Source organism: Dama dama, chromosome 10 (assembly GCF_033118175.1).
Source record: "Dama dama isolate Ldn47 chromosome 10, ASM3311817v1, whole genome shotgun sequence".
NCBI classification, from domain to species: Eukaryota; Metazoa; Chordata; class Mammalia; order Artiodactyla; family Cervidae; genus Dama; species Dama dama.
The window spans coordinates 37,595,520-37,613,479 of record NC_083690.1 but is presented as its reverse complement, the minus strand read 5'-3'; the positions used below and the strand labels follow the sequence as shown (position 1 = coordinate 37,613,479).

The 17,960-nt window shown below is 50.2% G+C and overlaps 1 pseudogene; it reads left to right on the top strand.

Annotated features, from left to right (window-relative positions):
* Positions 1-9,593, top strand: part of LOC133063251 (myosin-16-like) — a 41,818-nt pseudogene extending 32,225 nt beyond the window's left edge.
* Positions 9,594-17,960: the final 8,367 nt, after the last annotated feature.

The following is a 17,960-nucleotide window of genomic DNA, read 5'->3' as shown; positions in this document are numbered from 1 at the left end:
GCTCCCCTCATGGGGACACCTGGGCCTGGCTGGGTCTCCTTGTGCCTGGGTTCCCGGGTGTCTGCCTGGCCCACTGCCCACTCAGCCTCAGCATTCCTGGAGCCCCTCACGGAACATCCCTCTGCACCACCAACCATATCTGCAACCCCCCTTCCCAGAAGAAGCAACTCTGTTGTAAGGCGGTGTCACCTTTAGTTGCTCAGTTTCTGCCCAAACAAGCAGTTGCTTCCCCTGCAAGCAGCTCCCCGGCTCCTGGTACTGCCTGGCTGGCCCTTAGCCCCAGGCCCCCTTCCAATCTCACATGGATGGGACCCCCCAGCAAGGGAAGGTGGACCGGGGTATCTCCAGCGCTGAGGTGCACACGAACCACCAGGACCTCGATAAGATGCAGACTCTGGGCCGGCAGGTCTGGTGTGGCCGAGGGGCTGTGTTCCCAACAGTCCCGGCGATGCTGTGGCTGCTGTCCGAGCACCAGCCTTTGAGGAGTCAAGGCCTGACGGTGTCCTCACTGCCCCCTCACCCAGAGATTCTGACTTGGCTGGGCATTGGCATCTCCCGGGCCCCCAAGTGACCCTGGGGTGCAGCCATGCTGAGGACCTCCTCTCGGAGCATGTGCCCCCTCCCCTCTGCCCCCAAGGATCTTCCCAGCCTTAAAGTCCCCCACCCCACCTCCCGGCCCTGGATCACAAAGTCTGTTCGCTGATTGGGGACCTCTCCCTTCGAGAAGCCTCCATCGCCAAGCTCCAGAAGGAGAAGAGGGCGCTGCAGGAGCTGCATCAGGTGGCTACTACCTGCCTCTCCCCTTGAAGGAGCAGGTGGAGCTCGGAGACAGGAGACCCCTGTTCAAATCCCAGCTTTGCCACCCCTCAGCTGGGGGCCCTGGGAAGTCACTGAGTCTCCCTGAATCACAGTGCCTTCGTCCATCAAGCAGGCACGGGCACTGGCAGCCTCCCTTCCAGGTTTGCTGTGGTGGGGTGATCGTGGCATTTATCACCCAAACTAGAACAGGTTCAGAGTGAAAGGGGGCAGCAGGTGTGGGTCAGAATGGTCCAGGCACCAGGGAGGGATGCTCCTAGCATTGTAAGGACAAAGTGGGCCCATGGAAGTGCCCTGGAGCTCTAAAGCACCAGCAAACCTCGATTCATGGCAGCAACACAGAGGTGAGCTCTTGAGATCACAGGGCTCTGACTGCGGAGCCAGCTCTGACCACCCGTCAGTGCCAGCGGTGGCACGGAACACCTCCGAGCCCAGACAAAGGCTCCAAGAGCAAGTTGAGGCCCCGAAGCAGACTCAGCGGACCCGCATCCCTGTGTTTGCTGACATCATGGATCTAACTGTGTCCCCAGAGCGCCTCTCTCTGCTGCCTCCGGCAACACCTCCCCTTAGACTCTGACTCTCCATCGTATCAAACCCAGGGCCCCCTTTTATAACAAACACACTCAGTTCTCATTATTCAAGGTGCTGAAGTCACTGAATTAGCAAAGCCTGAACCTCTGCTCTCAGGGAAATACAGGGTTAGTTTCCTGCAAACCTTTGGTCAGCGTTTTTCTCAACCCATTAATACATCATACATATGATTTCGATGAATACATTATCCTGTTTTATGTGTGTTTCTGTTGAAGAACACACAGTGTTTAGTATGTATTGTTGATTCCTTGACATTGAACTCACGGGCAACCGTCACCGTATCTCAGGCCTGAACAAAGCTCATCTGACACAGACTTTCTCTGCAAAGCACTGCAGAGCCTTCTTGTGTCAGGAACACCAGGCAGCTTGGTGGCATCGTAAGCAGTGAAATCACCAAAATAGAAGCACCGATGTGAAAAAACAGGCACTAAACAGAGCAGGAAAAGGACACTTGTTTGCAGTAGGAGCTGAACCGAGATGATAGAGCATCATTTATCCAACCTCAGCTGGGAATGTGCTCCTCAGGCGGCTTAACATTTTCGCTGCTCGGCGTGTCTATGAATGACCCACAAAAGCACCATGAGTATTGATTTGGGGATTACAAATAAACTTTAGCGAGTAGGTCAATTGGCAAATAGATAACTCACAGACAATGAGGATCAACTGTATTTTGGAAGGCCCTCTTACTATCCTGAATTGAAGACAACGATAATGTAACTAATACATATCTTCAGGAAAATCAATTGGGTGCCCTTCCATATAAATGGAGAAATGAGTGACATTAATTCATAATAAATAATGAGGCTGTCAAAGTGCGAAAGCTCAGGCGGATCTGAGAGTGCAGCCTGCCCGAGCCCGTCTCTGACGGCTGCAGATGGGCACTGGAGGGGGTGTTGGTGACTCAGGTAGCCAAGTGTGGGTGCTGCCAGTGATGAGATTTTACGGAACAGAGAATAATTCTCAGGGAAGTTTCAATAACAAGTAAAATCCTCTCTCAGTTTTCATGGTAGATCATTCTTTTAAAATGTAGTGTATACTAAGAAAAATTTTGAGTTAAACGTGAAGAGGTGCTGAGTTCTAGGTTCAGAAGGGCATAAATAGTTGTTTACTTACATGAATGCCTGGCTGGACTGCAGAATTATTCTTCATGACCCATTGTCCAGAGCAAAACCAGACATTTAGCAAAACCTCACCCACATAGTGAGGACCCCAAACATTATGACAACCAGAAGCCACACCCCTGCAGACTTCCTATATGCCCCTTGGAGAACCAGAGCTCCCAGCTGCCCCTGGGGTCCACGTGCGGCTGACGGGAGATCAGCGTGCCCTGGCCTCATGCATCACTCAGGAGCATGTGTTCTGTAACTGATCACTGACATCATCAACTCGGCCCGGAAGTGATGGCAGAGAACCAGCTCTGTTCAGTTGTTCCCACCTGCCTCATGGGACACATGCATGTATCTTTCCAGAAAATCCTTGGTGACCTTGGTGCAAGCTGAGGAGGACAAGGTGAACCACCTGACCAAGACCAACAGCAAGCTCACCCCCCAGATCCACAAGGTAATGCCCCGTCCCTGGGCCTGATTCTACACCCTGATGGCCAGGTCTGTCCATTCTGGGAACCAGGAAGTGAGGGTCTTTCTGATGCCACAGCTAAGGAACCTGGCCCAGTCTGGTTCTTTATTGCATTCTGGCCTCAGACATCCCCCTCCCCCACCACACACACAGCTCTACTTTCTCTTGTATTTTTTGTCTCCGCAGCTGGAGGATAACTGGAAACAGGAAAAGATAATTTGGGCGGAAGAGGAAAAGGCTCGCCGGAAAGCTGAGAGTGACCTGCAGATTACCACCGACCACCTCCATGAGATGGAGCTATCCACCTCCAGGAGGTGGTGGGAAAGCATGCAGTCTTTCCTTTCGCCCGCAGCAGTGTCAGCAACGCCAAGCACTTCCTGGACAGCGCCGTGCTCAGGGCCTTGTGTACTAAACGCACTTCCCCAGCACCTACTCTGTGCCAGGCACTGTGCCCGGCACGGAGGATCAGGGAGGCAGGAGTAGGTGCTCCCTGTGCTCAAGGAGCTCCCAGCCGCACACAGGGCCACGGACGCTGGACAAGAAGCTGATAGTGAGCAAAGCTGCCACCCCGGAGGGAGGGAGTCTGCACAGAAGCCTACAATCCGAGCTGTCCAAGATCACGAGGAGAGGAGGGGGTATGTTATCAGTGTCATCCTGGGGATAACGCGGAGGACAGGTGGGGTGAGAAAAGCTGGCAGCAGGAAGACAACTGGGAGGCTCCTGCAACAGTCCAAGCAGAAACCAGAACCGAGTCAGAGGCCAGGGAGAAGGGAGAGAAGGAGGCAGGTAAGGAGGGCCGTTGTGGGGCAGGAGCTGCATTGTGACCCTGAAGCACATTCTGCCCGAGGCAGGTCTACTGAGTGGCACTGGCTGCTCAGAGGGCGTGTGCAGCCAAATCCTCTCAGCCTCTCTGGAGGCACACCCAGAAGGTGCAGCTGGGACCCTGGCCCATCTTCCCCATCCATCTGCTTGGTCTCTGGCCTCTTAGTTCTCACACGTGGCTCCTGACACGTGCGTGGGACTCATGCATCAGGAGGAGACAGGCTTTGGTGGCAAGTTTTTGGAGGAACGTTTTCCCTAAAAAGGACAAGTGTTTTGTGCGATTCTGGCGTCTGCAGACTATAAGCTGCACCAGAGCAGTGACTTCTGTCCGTTTTGTTCACTGAAGAGTCCCTGGAATCCCAGGCGATGTCTGGCACCAGGAGGGACTCAATAAGTAAGAGGCAAAATAATAAAGGCACGAGTGAGTGAATGAATGGGTGGGTGGGTGAGAAGCCAGTGGGACAGAGTCTAGGGCTCGGTGGGGTGACTCATCTATAGGGTGAGAAGGCCAGGAGTCGGGGTGAGGGGGTCTCAGCAGGGTCAAGGTCTCTCCCAGCTCCACTCCCGTGCCAGCTCACTAGCCCAGCCTCAGAGCTTTTCCTCAGGAGGGCAAACCTCCTCCCGCAGGAGGGAAATGGAAATCAATTCTGTCAACTCTAAGCATGAGGACGAGCAGTCTCTGAATTCCACATCGCAGCAGAAACTAAAGGAACTCCAGGTCTGTCCGGGGTGGAGGAGACCCGGCTCCCCTCCTGAAATGCACTGGCCTGGGCCTCGGCCCCTGGCTGCTGACCGGCTGCTGCCACAGAGTCTTCAGAGACGGACTCACAGCCGCCTCACGCTGGCTTCAGTTCCAAGTCCTCACAGTGGCCGCAGGGCGCTCCACGATCTAGCGCTGCTCCCTCCCTAGCTCGTCCCCCACCACTCTGTCCAGGCCAGCCAGGCCGGGCCCTGGCGCGGTTGTGCACACCCCAGCCTCCCTCCTGCCTCAGGGTCATCGCACACTGTCTGCGCCCTGCTTCCTTCTGCTTTTGACAGCGTCCCGCATGGGCTTAAGCTGCCGTCTCTCATTTCCATCCTACAAGGCCGATGGGTAGGTCTCTAACCTCACACCGGAGAGAGAAATTGCTCTGTCTGCTTACTTGCCTGCTAGGCATGAATCCAGGAGCTGGAGCAAGAGCTGGAAGTTGAGAGGGCGGATGAGCCAAGGTGAGTGAAACACGCCCACCCTTCCTGGAGTCAAAAGACCCAGGGAAGCCACAGTCCAACCAGGTGCAGAAACTCCTCGGGAAGCCAACAGGAGGAGGACAGGGTTCCAGCTGGAAGGGCCTTGTTAGTTTCTTGAGCACCTCCTGTGCACCCGGCACGTGCTACACATGCATACTGACGACGACAAAAGATGCACAGATGCTCTGTGCTGCGGTCCAAGCGGAGGCGGCAGCAGTAGCCTGGGCGCCTGAAGACTGACTTCAACAGGCCGAGGTGGGAGGAGGTTCCAGGCAAAGGGGATCAGATAACACCTGCATGCGCAGGTAGAGGTGTGGAGGGGAGAGCCAGGAGTGCAGGGAGGCTTGTGGGGAGGAATCCTGCAGGGAGATGAACCCAAACATACACAATTCAGCTTCAGCCCGGTGGGACTGGGGGGCAGGATGGACACGAAGGCCCCCCAGACAGCTCCCTTTGCTGAGGGTGGGGGCGGGGGGCAGAGGACAGACCCCCTGCAAGCGCAGGCCCCTGGCCTCACAGATGCCACTGGGTCATCCCAGTCTTTACTAGAGGAAACAGGGGCTCTTGGACAGTCAGGGTCAGCGTCATTCACCTCCCCCGGGTGGAGAAACAACACAGCAACCTGTCCCGAGACCTGGAAGGCTTAAGTGACAGGCTGGAAGAGGCTGGGGGAGCCACCTCTGCTCAGGTACCATCCTCAGGGGCCCCAGGACCCCCGTTCCCGCCTGCCTACTGGACGATGAGCAAGGGGAGAAAAACTGGTTAGTTCTTGCTGAATTCCCGGGGCTACCTAGAGGAGAAACCAATTGATAGAGAACAGGCAAGAGGGGGCTGGTTCCGTCCACTTTGCTCTGGGCTGCTCAGTTCAGTGGGTACAAGCAGAGCTGAGACTGAACGCCTCAGGGGGGCCGGAGGCGGCGGCCCTGCAGAGTGCCGCGGCGGCCTCCAGACTGCACAGGAAGCACACGGACTCTGTGGCCGAGCTAATCGAGCACGTGGAGAACCTGCAGAGGGTGATGTCCAAGCTGGAGAAGGACAAGCAGGGCATGAAGGCCCAGATCAACGCCAATGTGGAGACCACGCAGAAGTCCAAGGTGAGGGGGATCCCCGCAGAGCCTTCTCAAATAATATCCCCCGAGCCCCCTGACAGGCCTGAGGCACAATCTAGATGCTGTGAAGGGAACCGAGACAGACCCATCACAGACCCCACACTCTGGGGATATAACCTTGGCCAACACCCAACCGTGCCTCGGCTTTCCCATCCATAAAACGGGGATAAAGATAATCCCCATCTCACAGTGCTCGTTAGGGCTACAACAGTCCCTGGCATATAAGGAAAATCTCCGCAAACGTGAGCTACTAGGATCATCATGACATTAGGAGGACTGTGTCCTCGAGGAGCTGGAGACATAGGAGAGACAAGTGCAGTCACAACCACGCTGAAAAAGTGATGCATGGCAGGAAAGAAAATGAAGTCAGTCACTCAACATGCATTTATCCAGTGCCTGCCACAGGAAGAGTCTTTGTGTGACGTAAGGGAAGTGAGGGGCTCCAGGGAACTGGGGGGCCCCAGAGGTGAGCAGGGAAGAGGCTTTGGGGGCCCAGGTCCCAGCCAACAGGTTTCTCCAAACTACAGACACTCTTGAGGCACCACTGTAGCGCCTGTCTTATCTGAGACTCCTGCTCTAATGCGGCATTTTCTTACTGTGTGAGCTGGGGCCCACAAGTGAGGGGCTGTGTGCCAACCCAAAGGCTCTGGGTTTATGTTGATAGAAAATGGTGAGCTGCTGAGATGAGGGTGTTCTAAAAGGATGAGGCAGGTGGCCTGGGAGGCTGCAAGAGGGCAGCCCAGCTGGGAAGCAGGGTGGGCCTGGCCTGGGCCTGCTCATTCCCCCACTGGGTCCATTCTTGCTGAGCAGATGAACGCTGAGGCCCACATCTGAAAGCTGGAGGACAACCTGGCAGAGGCTGACGCGAAGGTGGCTGAGCTGGAGCGGAACCAGGTGGAAATCAACGCCAATCGGAGCCACCTCCAGGGTGAGCTCGCCCCTCCCCACAGCTTCCTGAGGACAGAATGGGGAACCTCAAGGAATCTGAAAGAGGACCTGGGTCCCCTCCCGAAGCCTCCCTGACCTTGGAAAACCCACATCCCCTGTGATGAGACAAGGAGATTTTCTTCCACCCGCTGAGGGATTAATCAAAGTAACATCTCTACAGCGTAAAACAGGGAACACTACCCAAAACATTTTCTTGTCAGTTCTCTCCATCTCTCTGTGAGATCAGCGGGAGGAGCAGTACTACTTACATAACACAATTTTCAAGCATTTTAAAACATGGTCTGCCTACAAACGTAAAGCAAACATGGGTCACTAATGAGGGAACCAGAAAGATGTTAGAGCCACCTTTGAAAAGCATCCGAGAGGCCAAGGTTTACACAGCCAGTCAGGAAAGGAACGCTTCAGTAACTCTGACAAGTTAGGTACAAAACTGGTTCCTGTCCAACAGGGCAAAAATACTGCAACCTCTGGGTTTGATTTGGGGTTTTTTCTACCAGAAGAAATTCTTTACATCTCTAGGCCAAAAACGATTCGCGACTCATCCATATGCAAGTTAACATCTAACTTCACAGAGTCTGGGCCCTAGACAGGGGTTAACAGGTGGGTCAAGCAAAAGTGTAGTTCCCTGGAGAGGTTCACACTCCTTAGGCATGCCAGTGAGACACGGCTCTGGAGCACAGACACCAGAGAACCCGAGGCATCATTTGGCCTTACTGCCCGCATCCTCAATACTTTTTAAAATCAATTTCCCCACTGGATGGATAAGAAGAGTGGAACAGTGAGGTTGGGGTGACTTGGTCACAAAACTGAAGACAAATAGGGCAGAGCTGGAAACCCTCGCTGGTCCTCTGGCGCATGCACCTCCTCCTGGCCTCTGGCTCCGGGAATCAGTCCTCAGATGACAGGAGTGTGGGCTCAGGGGCTGAGACTAATGGATTTTTCAATGCAAACATTCTTGACCTCACTGTTGTCTCCAAACTTCTTTGTGTATCCCCTGCCAGGGCCTGGGAGCCTCATTATCTGAAGCCACTTATCCCAAGCACATCACCTGGACGGTGGGGACCCTTGGGCACTTGCGCCCCTCTTGGGCCCACTTAATTTGGGCAGCTGAGGTGGGGGTCACCGTGCTCCCCATCCCAGCTCTGCTGGCCAAGCTGCCGTATATATGGGTTCTTTGAGAGCCAGGCTTAGGATCTGGCTCCACATTTCTGTTCCCTTCTCACCCACTGAAAACGGTGAGCTGACCTGGGAGTATGAAGAATCCCAGAACTGGCTCAACCAGATCCTGCGGATAAAGACATCCCTGATGTTGCAGGTGGACGATTCCAAGTGGTAGCTGGATGAAGAGTCCGAGGTTGGCTTAGGGGTGAGGTTGGGGGTGACAGTGCCGCCTCCTTGAAGAAAGTCGTGTGTTATGAAGATGCAGAAGGAACGTGAAAATTATCTGATTCCACAGCGAGTAAAAAAGTTAACTACAAAACTAGAGCATGCGTGCGGGTGCACGAGGCTAATTAAATGGAAGAAATTATGTATCCTTGTGGACGGCAATGGGGAGAAATCAAGGAAAATTAAACCTCGGCGGTTTGGGTTGTAGACTCTTATGTCTTCGCCTCTTGTGGTACTGTTGATCAAAATCACATATCTTTAAGAGCTGGCTTCAGGTGCCACAGAGACCAGGGGGCTCTGACAGGCCGGTGGCCTCCACAGGCCCACAGCGCGGCCGTGGTGAGTCTCGCCAACACCAAGCGTGACCTGGACCTGCTGAAGAAGCAGCTGGAGGAGGAGCAGGGCGGCAAGTCCCCGGCCCCTCAGGACGTAGAGGTTTGGCTCTGCTGCCATTCACTGCCCGTTCTGGGCCCACCACGCTGACTCTGTCAGGCACCCGGGCACCCGCCACCCTTCCCAAAAGCCTCGCTGAAGGTCAGGCTTACAGGAAATACGGTTCTAACTAAAACGACGCTGTGGCTCCACTGGGAAGATGAGGGGATGGGAAATGAGGGACAGGGCCCAGAGAAAGTGCCAAAGTCACAGCTTCCACAGCAGGGCACCAAGAGCTAACGCCTAAAACCACACAGAGCACATTTCATTTAGAAACATGGACGTCAAAGCCCAAAACCTTCAAAGCGCTGAAGGTGGGTGTCCGTGGTGACCTGGAGTGTGCCCCTGACCCAGGACTGCTGTGTCTTCTAATGAGCCTTACAGAATGACTGGACTCTTAGGATGTCTGGGTACAAGCAAAAACAATGCACATTTAACCAGAACAAGCTAGATTCATGCCCCATATTCCACAGTGCCTCGGTCACAGGAGGAGCAGGCCAACCAGATGCTGGCCCGCTACAGAAGACGGTGCACGAGCTGGGTGATGCTGAGGAGCGGGCGGGCACGGCGGAGACTGACCTCAGCAAGCTGCGCTCCAGACACCATGCAGCTGACAAGGGCATCACCTCCGTGGAGATCACCCAGGTGCCCGAGATGGGCTCCTCCAAGACGCTGTCTGAGGAGTGAGGGGCCATGGCCCCAGCACATAGCTGGTAGGTGTGGACTCCACGCTCCAAGTTCACCTGCTCTACTTTGCTCTATCTGACTTCTCTTGGATTCAGGATAAGTCTTTTCTTACTGTTTGCTTAGGGAGGGAATAAAAAAATAGGATGCAGGATCTTTTTCTTAATTCTCTGACTCAAAGAATGGCTCTCTGAGGAAGTTAAGGAAACCAGTGGCTTGCCTCTGGATGAGTCCTACAATTAACGTGTAACCTCCTTTCAGGGCAAAAACCTCCACGGGGTCCCTTCTGTTGAGCTCCCCCCTTGGCGGGGGTTACTCCTGAGGCTCCCTGCACCACCCAGACTCGGGAGGCACTGCAGCCCCTTCTACCTAGGTCTTAGCTTCCAGGATCAGGCACCATGTGAAGCAGATCCCCCCGCACTGGGGCTTGGTGACTGACTGGCTATGCCTGGGCACTGCTGGCCCTGGTCCAGCTGCCCTGTCTTCATGTCACCGTCCTGTCACCATGGCACAGTCCTGCCAACAGCACCCAGAGGGGATGAGGTGGAGCCCCTGGGGTCTGCTCTCTGTGTCGGGGTCAAATCTCAGTCTCTAATCCCATATCCCAGGCCCATCCAGGCATGCCAGGCCCAAAGAAGGGGTCCCTAAAGCCTTACAACCTAGAAGAGGATGAACCAGGTATGACCCGGTGATGCCCATTACAAGGAAGGAAAAGCAGCCCATGCACCTGAGGGCACTGTCTTTCTAGCAAGAAGGGGACAAAGATGTTAGAGCTCCCAGCTCTGGTCCACAAGGATCTTCTCACCCTCTCTCTCTTTTTCCTTCCAGGGTGATACATATCTCAACAGCAGACCATTGAGAGGAAAAAATATATGAAAAATGGAAAACTGGGTCTATTTTGAGAATACTATGCAAAGGAAAGTGCAAGCCAGAAAGAGGTGCAGAAGAAGAAAGATAGCCGTGGGGGCGAGAGGCGTGGGGATGTAAACTCCTGGCCATTAGAAGCAATAAAATTAGCACGGCTTCTCTGAGAGACGCATCAAGCACCAGCACTTGGGTAACAGTAACCGTGGGTCTGATTTAGCCGAGATCCTACATGTTCATGTCAAGGATGGAATGTGTAATGTCTCTGGGACCTGGCTGTTCTCTATAAGTAATTTCTCACGTGGACAATTTTAATACCTTGTCCCCATGAATCTTAAATACAAGAAACATGAAAAATAGGCTGACTGGAGATTGTTTTTACGTGAAGAATTTTTTCCTGAGACTTCGAAATCCAAAGGCAGTTTTTACAGTCTACCAGGGTCCTGTGGTGTCCCTGTGTCCTCATTCACAGGCCTGTGTATCAGAGATATGAAGACAAAGAGAGCTGATAGTTACAGGATGCCCTGAAGGGACGGTAAGACCCGTCCAGGCTAACGACCCAAAGGCCCCCCCACATACACACCCTGCCTCAGTGTCTCCCCGGATGCTCAGACACAGGCAGGTGAGCTCTGGGAGGGCAGATGGTTTCATGTATTGTATCTCACTGCTGTTAATCCGCAATGAGAGAGTGCCAGACCTGAAGGGACAACAGAGTGGAATGAACGCCTCCCAAAGAAATGCAGTGCTTTCTGACATTGCACAGAGCACTTCCTAAAATCAGGCTGGGGACTTCCCTGATGGTCCAGGGGTTAAGAATCTGCCTTGCATTGCAGGGGATGTGGGTTCAGTTCCTGGATGGGGAACTAAGATCCCACAAGCACTAAGCCCCTGTGCTGCAACGACTGAGCCTGTGGGATGACCTGAGGCAGCCAAATAAATAAATAAATAAATGAACATCTTTTAAAAAAAGAAAATCAGATCCCTGCCCACTGGTGGAATCCACTTGCCAACCCTGGTGTTGATAACCCAGGACCCTGCAGAACCACCTGAATGGAAGAGAGGTCTCAGGGTCTCTTCAAGTCACTCTTCTGTTCCTGGGTCCTTCAGTCTCCCCGAGTGTGACCAGATTTCTTTTCTCATTTTCTGGCACTTCTCAACCCCATTCCTCTCCTTACTGTCCTAGTCTTTGGGGTGCAGGGGCAGAGCCCTCAGAAAGACCCCCACCCCAGTACTCTGGAGATGGGGGCTTCCGTTTGAATCTCACCACCTGACCTCTCTCCAATGCAATGGCAGACAGAAGTCATTGTTCGGGCTGGTAGAGGAAGGGATAGTAATATTCCGTTGGTGGTGCCCACATCATGCTTGTGATGTTTCTGAACTTGGCACTCTAGACAGCTCTGGAGGGAACCCAGTTTGGGTCCGTGGGTGCAAATACACCAATGTGAAAACACTGCCCTCTGGTGGTGGGGTCTCCAAATGCTGTGCGTGACTAAGGGGAGACACCAAATCACACAATCTAAGAATTATTATATATTAGAATTTTAGGAACTTCCTTGGTGGTCCAGTGGCGCAGACTCCATGCTCCCAGTGCAGGGGGCCCGGGTTTGATCCCTGGTCAGGGAACTAGAGCTCACACGCCGCAACTAAGCTTCCAAAGGACACAACTAAAAATCCTACATGCCGCAACTGAAGATCCTGCGTGCTGGTGCTGCAACTAAGACCCAGCACACCCAAATAAGGAAATAAAGAAATATTGGGGGAGGAGGGATTTTAGAACTGAAAGGGACATTTAGAGGGTGTTGAGTCCAGCTTTTGGCCAGTTTGGGATTCCCTTCCAAAGCATCCCTGAAAAGTAAATGGTAATCCAACTTGAACTCTTCCAGTGGAAAAAGGCAGCCCATTGCCGTTCTGGCTGACAATCATGGTTCAAAAGTCCCACTCAGTACTGAATCATAGTATGTCTCCCCTATTTTGACTGTATTTCGATCTAGTCTTCACCTCTGTAATTACACAAAATAAGTCTAATTCTTATGCTTTGAAGTCAGACGGATATGGTTTCCACTTTCCCACTAGTATGACCTTGGGCAACTTAACCTATCTTACCTCCTGCTTTCTTGACTATTAAATGAGGAATAATAACAGCATCTGCCTCATAGGAATGTGAAGTTTAAACAAGATAACTTGGCAGAGCGCCCATTATGCTAACACTGAGGCATTTGCCAAGTTCCTTCTAGCATTCCATATGACTTCCGCACTTGACCTTCCCAGGGAGACTCTCCCAGGCTGTTAGTCTGGTAGCTGATGGCAGCAAGCCTCTTGCTGGAGAGATGCAAGGGGCATCCATGAAGTTTTAGACCTGGAGGACAGCCCACACGTGGAGAATTCTCCACATGTGGAAAATTCCACAGCAGCTCCTCACTCTGCTGGGGAGAGTGGGGGCCCAGACAGAGATAGGATCAGTGACTTGCCCAAGACCATTCAGTTAAAGCAGAGATAGAAATAATTCTCTGTGGCAGGAGATGAGGTGAAGTTTCTGACCCAGTATTTATTAAAAAAAACAAAAAAAAAAACAGAACAGACTTCAGTTAGCCACATATGCTGTTTTTGCCTGAAAGTGTTAGTCGCTCAGTCGTTTCCAACTCCTTGGGACCCCATGGACTATAGCCCACCAGGCCCCTCTGTCCATGGGGATTCTCCAGGCAAGAATACTGGAGTGGGTTTCCATGCCCTCCTCCAGGGTACCTTCCCAACCCAGGGATCAAACTGGGGTCTCCTGCACTGCAGGCGGATTCTTTACCAGCTGAGCCACCAGGGAAGCCTGCTGTTTTTGCCTAAGGACACGTGATTTCAGAATGACTTAAAGATCTAAGAGGGTATAATCTATGCAGTCTTGCAAAATAATATTAATCGGTATCTATGATGACTGAAATCAGCATGGGCACTGGCACCATGTTCTGTAGAGTAAGTGGAGCAAAGATTTATTTAGATGGTTTTGCTAAATGTTTTGGGATCATTTTCAAGACTGCTAAATTTTTTATCACTGGCTATATTAAATATATATGTTTTATCTTCTATACTCTTGAAGCTCCGGCAGCTGGGGGCTCCCTGGCTGAGGAGACGCTGCCTCTCCCAGGGCTGCCGATTCTGAGGAACAGCAAGTGGCTCTCATACACAGGCTCACCAATCCAGTGCCCACACCCTGAACCACCTCCTCTACCCTATTCTTGTACCTTGGGAGGCAATACTTCCCTTGGTAATCATCCCAGGACCAGGACCAGACAACGAGGGACTGCCAGAGCCCACTGAAATTACTCCACCAGCCAATCCTAACCCTGCTCACCCAGCTGCCCCCTTTCCTTCCTGTGGGAGCCATAATGAAAGCTCATGGCCTGCTTTCCCCTTGCTCCTCTGGCTCCTGACCAGCCCTGGGGCTTCCCCACAAGGCCCTGTGTGGCATGTCAGGCTGTACCTCCTGCTTCCAGGGGCAGGTCTCTGAGTGGATAAACTTCCTCCTTCGTGACAATCATTTCTACATCTGTGTATCTTCCCATACCTGATTAAAGCAAATCCCAGAGACATTTGAAGGTACATACACCAATTAGCTTCCTCTTCCTTCTTTCACATGTGAACTAATCCTGGGTCCTTGAAGGGAACCCAGCATGTTCTGGGTCAACCCCCCAGGGAGCACAACTTTGGATGTTTCCAGAAATCACAAAGACGGCTGCCCTTCCACCCACACGATACCAGGAACTGAGGTTGGAGATCTGTTGTGAAAAGGCCAGCCTTGAGGTATGGTAAATCCACAAGACTGGAAGGGAACTTGCTGGCTATTATAAGGGATTGTTCTCTCCTCTGAACCCTGAAATTTGGCTTAGGCTAATGAAAAATGTATCCTGAGGTTTTGGAGCAGTGATCCCGTAATACTTTTTTTCTACAGATATTTTTTAGAAACCAACTTTTAGGAGCTTCCCTGGTAGCTCAGTGGTAAGGAATCCACCTACCAATGCAGGACACATGGGTTCGATCCTGATCCAGGGAGATTCCCAAATGCACCAGAGCAACTAAGTCCATGTGCCACAAGTACTGAGCCTGTGCTCTACAGCCTGGGAGCCACAACTACTGAAGCCCTCATACCTAGAGCCCACACTCTGCAACAAGAGAAGCCACTGCAATAAGCCCATGCACCGCAACTAGAGAGGAGTCTCTGCTCACCACAACTGGAGAAAAAGCCTGCGTAGCAATGATCCAGCACAGCCAAAAATAAAATAAATACAACTTTAAAAAAAAAGATATCACCAAAAACCTTCTAAACACCTATAAAACAATTCTTCAAACATTTCCACATAATATAAACACTAATTATGTAATTATCTAACGCTTAATGACCTCCATGGTGATTACATTTGTTGAGCAGTACATGACATGCACTATATTTGACGAGAATTAAATATTATCTTTAATAGACAGGTACCATAAAGCAAATAAACAATGTAAATGTGTAAAGGACATATCATTAATGCATTAGGATTCAGCAAAATAAATATGACAAATCAGGTAATTTTTTTTTAATGGTTACTGGGACCTCCCTGATGGTCCAGTGGTTAAAACTCTGCACTTTCACTGGCAGAGGAAACTAAGATCCCACATGCCACATGGGGAATCCACATGCCACTTGGAACTAAGATCCCACATGCCACATGGGGTGCCAAAAATTTTTTAAAAAATGAATCCAAGAGAAGACCTGAAAACTATTATCCTTATTTGACGGAAACTTAGAGAAGTTGACTGACTTGCCCAAAGTTACATATGTACTGTAGCTGGTAAACTGCAGAGTCAGAGTTTGAACCCAGTTTTATTTATCTCCAAAGTTAATGAACTCTTTTAAGCTATCACACTATCTTCTTAAAAAAAATAATAGATTGCATAAAAACATTTTAAAAATGTGTTAGAAACAAAACAAAAAAAAATGTGTTAGAAACAAAATGTGTAAGAAGTGGCCCTTCAGGAGATTTACAGGCTGGTGAGTACAGATTTCACTTATCAAATTAGGAAAATGATATTTTGAATTCATAAGTATGCTTATATGCTTGCTCTTGTAAGTATGGTATTTGTGATAGTATGCTATTTACATACATCTGAGACTCTCTTACATCCCTAGACACCCCATAAACTGGTCCCATCCCTGTGCTACAGAAATGAACTGGATGATCAGTCTTTGAACCACTTTGCTGAACACCTGAAACTAACACATTGTAAATCAGCTATGCATTAGTTGCTCGGTCGTGTCCAACTCTTTGTGACCCCATGGACAGTAGCTGGCTTCTCTGTCCATGGGATTCTCCAGGCAAGAATTCTGGAGTGGGTGGCCATGCTCTCCTCCAGGGGATCTTTCCGACCCAGGGATTGAACCTGGGTCTCCTACATTGTAGGTAGACTCTTTACGATTTGAGCCACCAGGGAAGCCATCTGAGACTATCTTACTTCCCTAGACACCCCATAAACTGGCCCCACCCCTTCGCTATAGAAATGAACTGGATGATCAGCCTAGAGCGGAAAAATCTGCATGCATTTTTCAATCCCTCTGCACTGAATTGTATAAGACCTTTTCTACAGGAAATTTTCCCTCCTTAGGACCACACCCAGCACTTGGGACAATATCTAAATCTTAAGGATTATTAACACAGAGTATTCATTCATGGTTTTGTCCTTCTGTTAACTTTTTTTTTTTTTTTTTAACTTTTTGGCCACATCACATGGCATGTGGGATCTTAGTTCCAGGACCAGGGATCAAACGCATGCCTCATGCAGTGGAATCACAGAGTCTTAACCACTGGGCCACCAGAGAAGTCCCTGTTAACTTATAACTTTTATAGGCATTGATTCAATAATATTTTCAAGAGTCTTATGGGGAATAGGTGGCTAGCATTAACTCATGCAAGAGACAGAAGTGGAGGCAGATTGGCAGTAAGTGCTCACTGTCATTCAGCTGGTGGCACAAGCAAGAACCAACCTTCTTACTCTCCAAATCCACATTCCAGATACTGTATCAAAGGTTTCCTGAACAGAAGGAAATTCTTAGATCTTTGCAAACACATAATCTTTCCAACATATGATTGGTTATGTTCTTGATGTTCCTATCTGTACAAACCCCCTTTCCCATTCACAACTGGGAATGACCAACTGAAATCTCAAGACTTTCCTTTCTTCATCGTTTCATTCAACAGACATTAACTAGGCACTTCCAGGTTCAAGGTACTATGCATTTCCTTCTACTTAAGACATCTGTGAACTGGTTTCACCCTAGTCTCTAAGTTCCTTGAGGACAGTAGAATTTCACCCAACTCTTCTGTACACTGCACAAAATGCCTGACAATACTTGGCACTTGGTGAATACTCATTGTTTGATGACTTGAAGCTCGACCAAAACTCCAATCTAGTCCTATTCCAATTCCAATTGATGGGGATAGTACAAGATGGCAGAGTAGTAGGACACTGAGTTCACTGCCTCTAAAGAGCTCATCAAAATTACAACTAATTGCTAAACAGCCATCAATAAAGAAGACTGGAACCTACCAAAAAAGAGATCCTACATCCAGACATAAAGAAGAAAGCACAATGAGACAGGAGGGGCGCGCTCTTGATGAAATCAATTCCAAATGAATCAATAATGCAAATAAAATCATCCATAGCAGTGTCCAACTGCTCCCTTCCTCCTGTTTCCCATTTCTCAGTACCAACTTCCCTGGAATTGATTGTTTTAAAGGGCACAGTCCTCATGTTGGATCAGGGTCATCACAGTAGTCTAAAAAAAAACACACTAAGAATAATTTGATTTCCTTGTAATTCCAAGGTTCTTAAAGCAGACCATGATGGGATTAGGGGGCGATGTTCTGGACTAGGAATCACGTCAGCATTGCCACTGACTTCCATAAAAATCTTCCTGGAGTCTCAAAAACCTCTGGTCCTGTTTCCTCAGTTATAGAACATGATGGTTTCACTTAAGAGCCCCTGAGGAACTAAGAGTCTACCATCCAGAATGGCTCATAAAATATGAAAGAAAATGTATCTAATGGTAAGCTTTGTTTAGGCTGAAATGCAAAATATTAACTCAAAAGATAGAATCAGTGATTAACATTAAATGTCTCATTGTTACTGTTCTGGGGCTAAATTCTCTCTTACCTTGTCATTTATCATAAAGAGTCTGGTATTATTGATTTGTATGTGTCACCCTCATTTACCCAGACTATAAACCCCTTCAAAGAAGGAACTGTCCTTTGTAGAGGTGGGATCTAAGTAAAACACTGTTGGTATTTTGACTCTGGGTAACAACTCATACTTCCGGATTCGCTCCTCTGACTTGGAGACATAGGAGGAATTCTCGCTTCCGCGTGCGGTCCTTCCTCTGTCAGGATGCTGTCTCCAGGAGGGAGTAATTAACTGAAAATGATCTTTCTCTCAAAGTGCCCTATTACGCCCTAAGACCAAAGACTTTGCAGCCAAGGGACC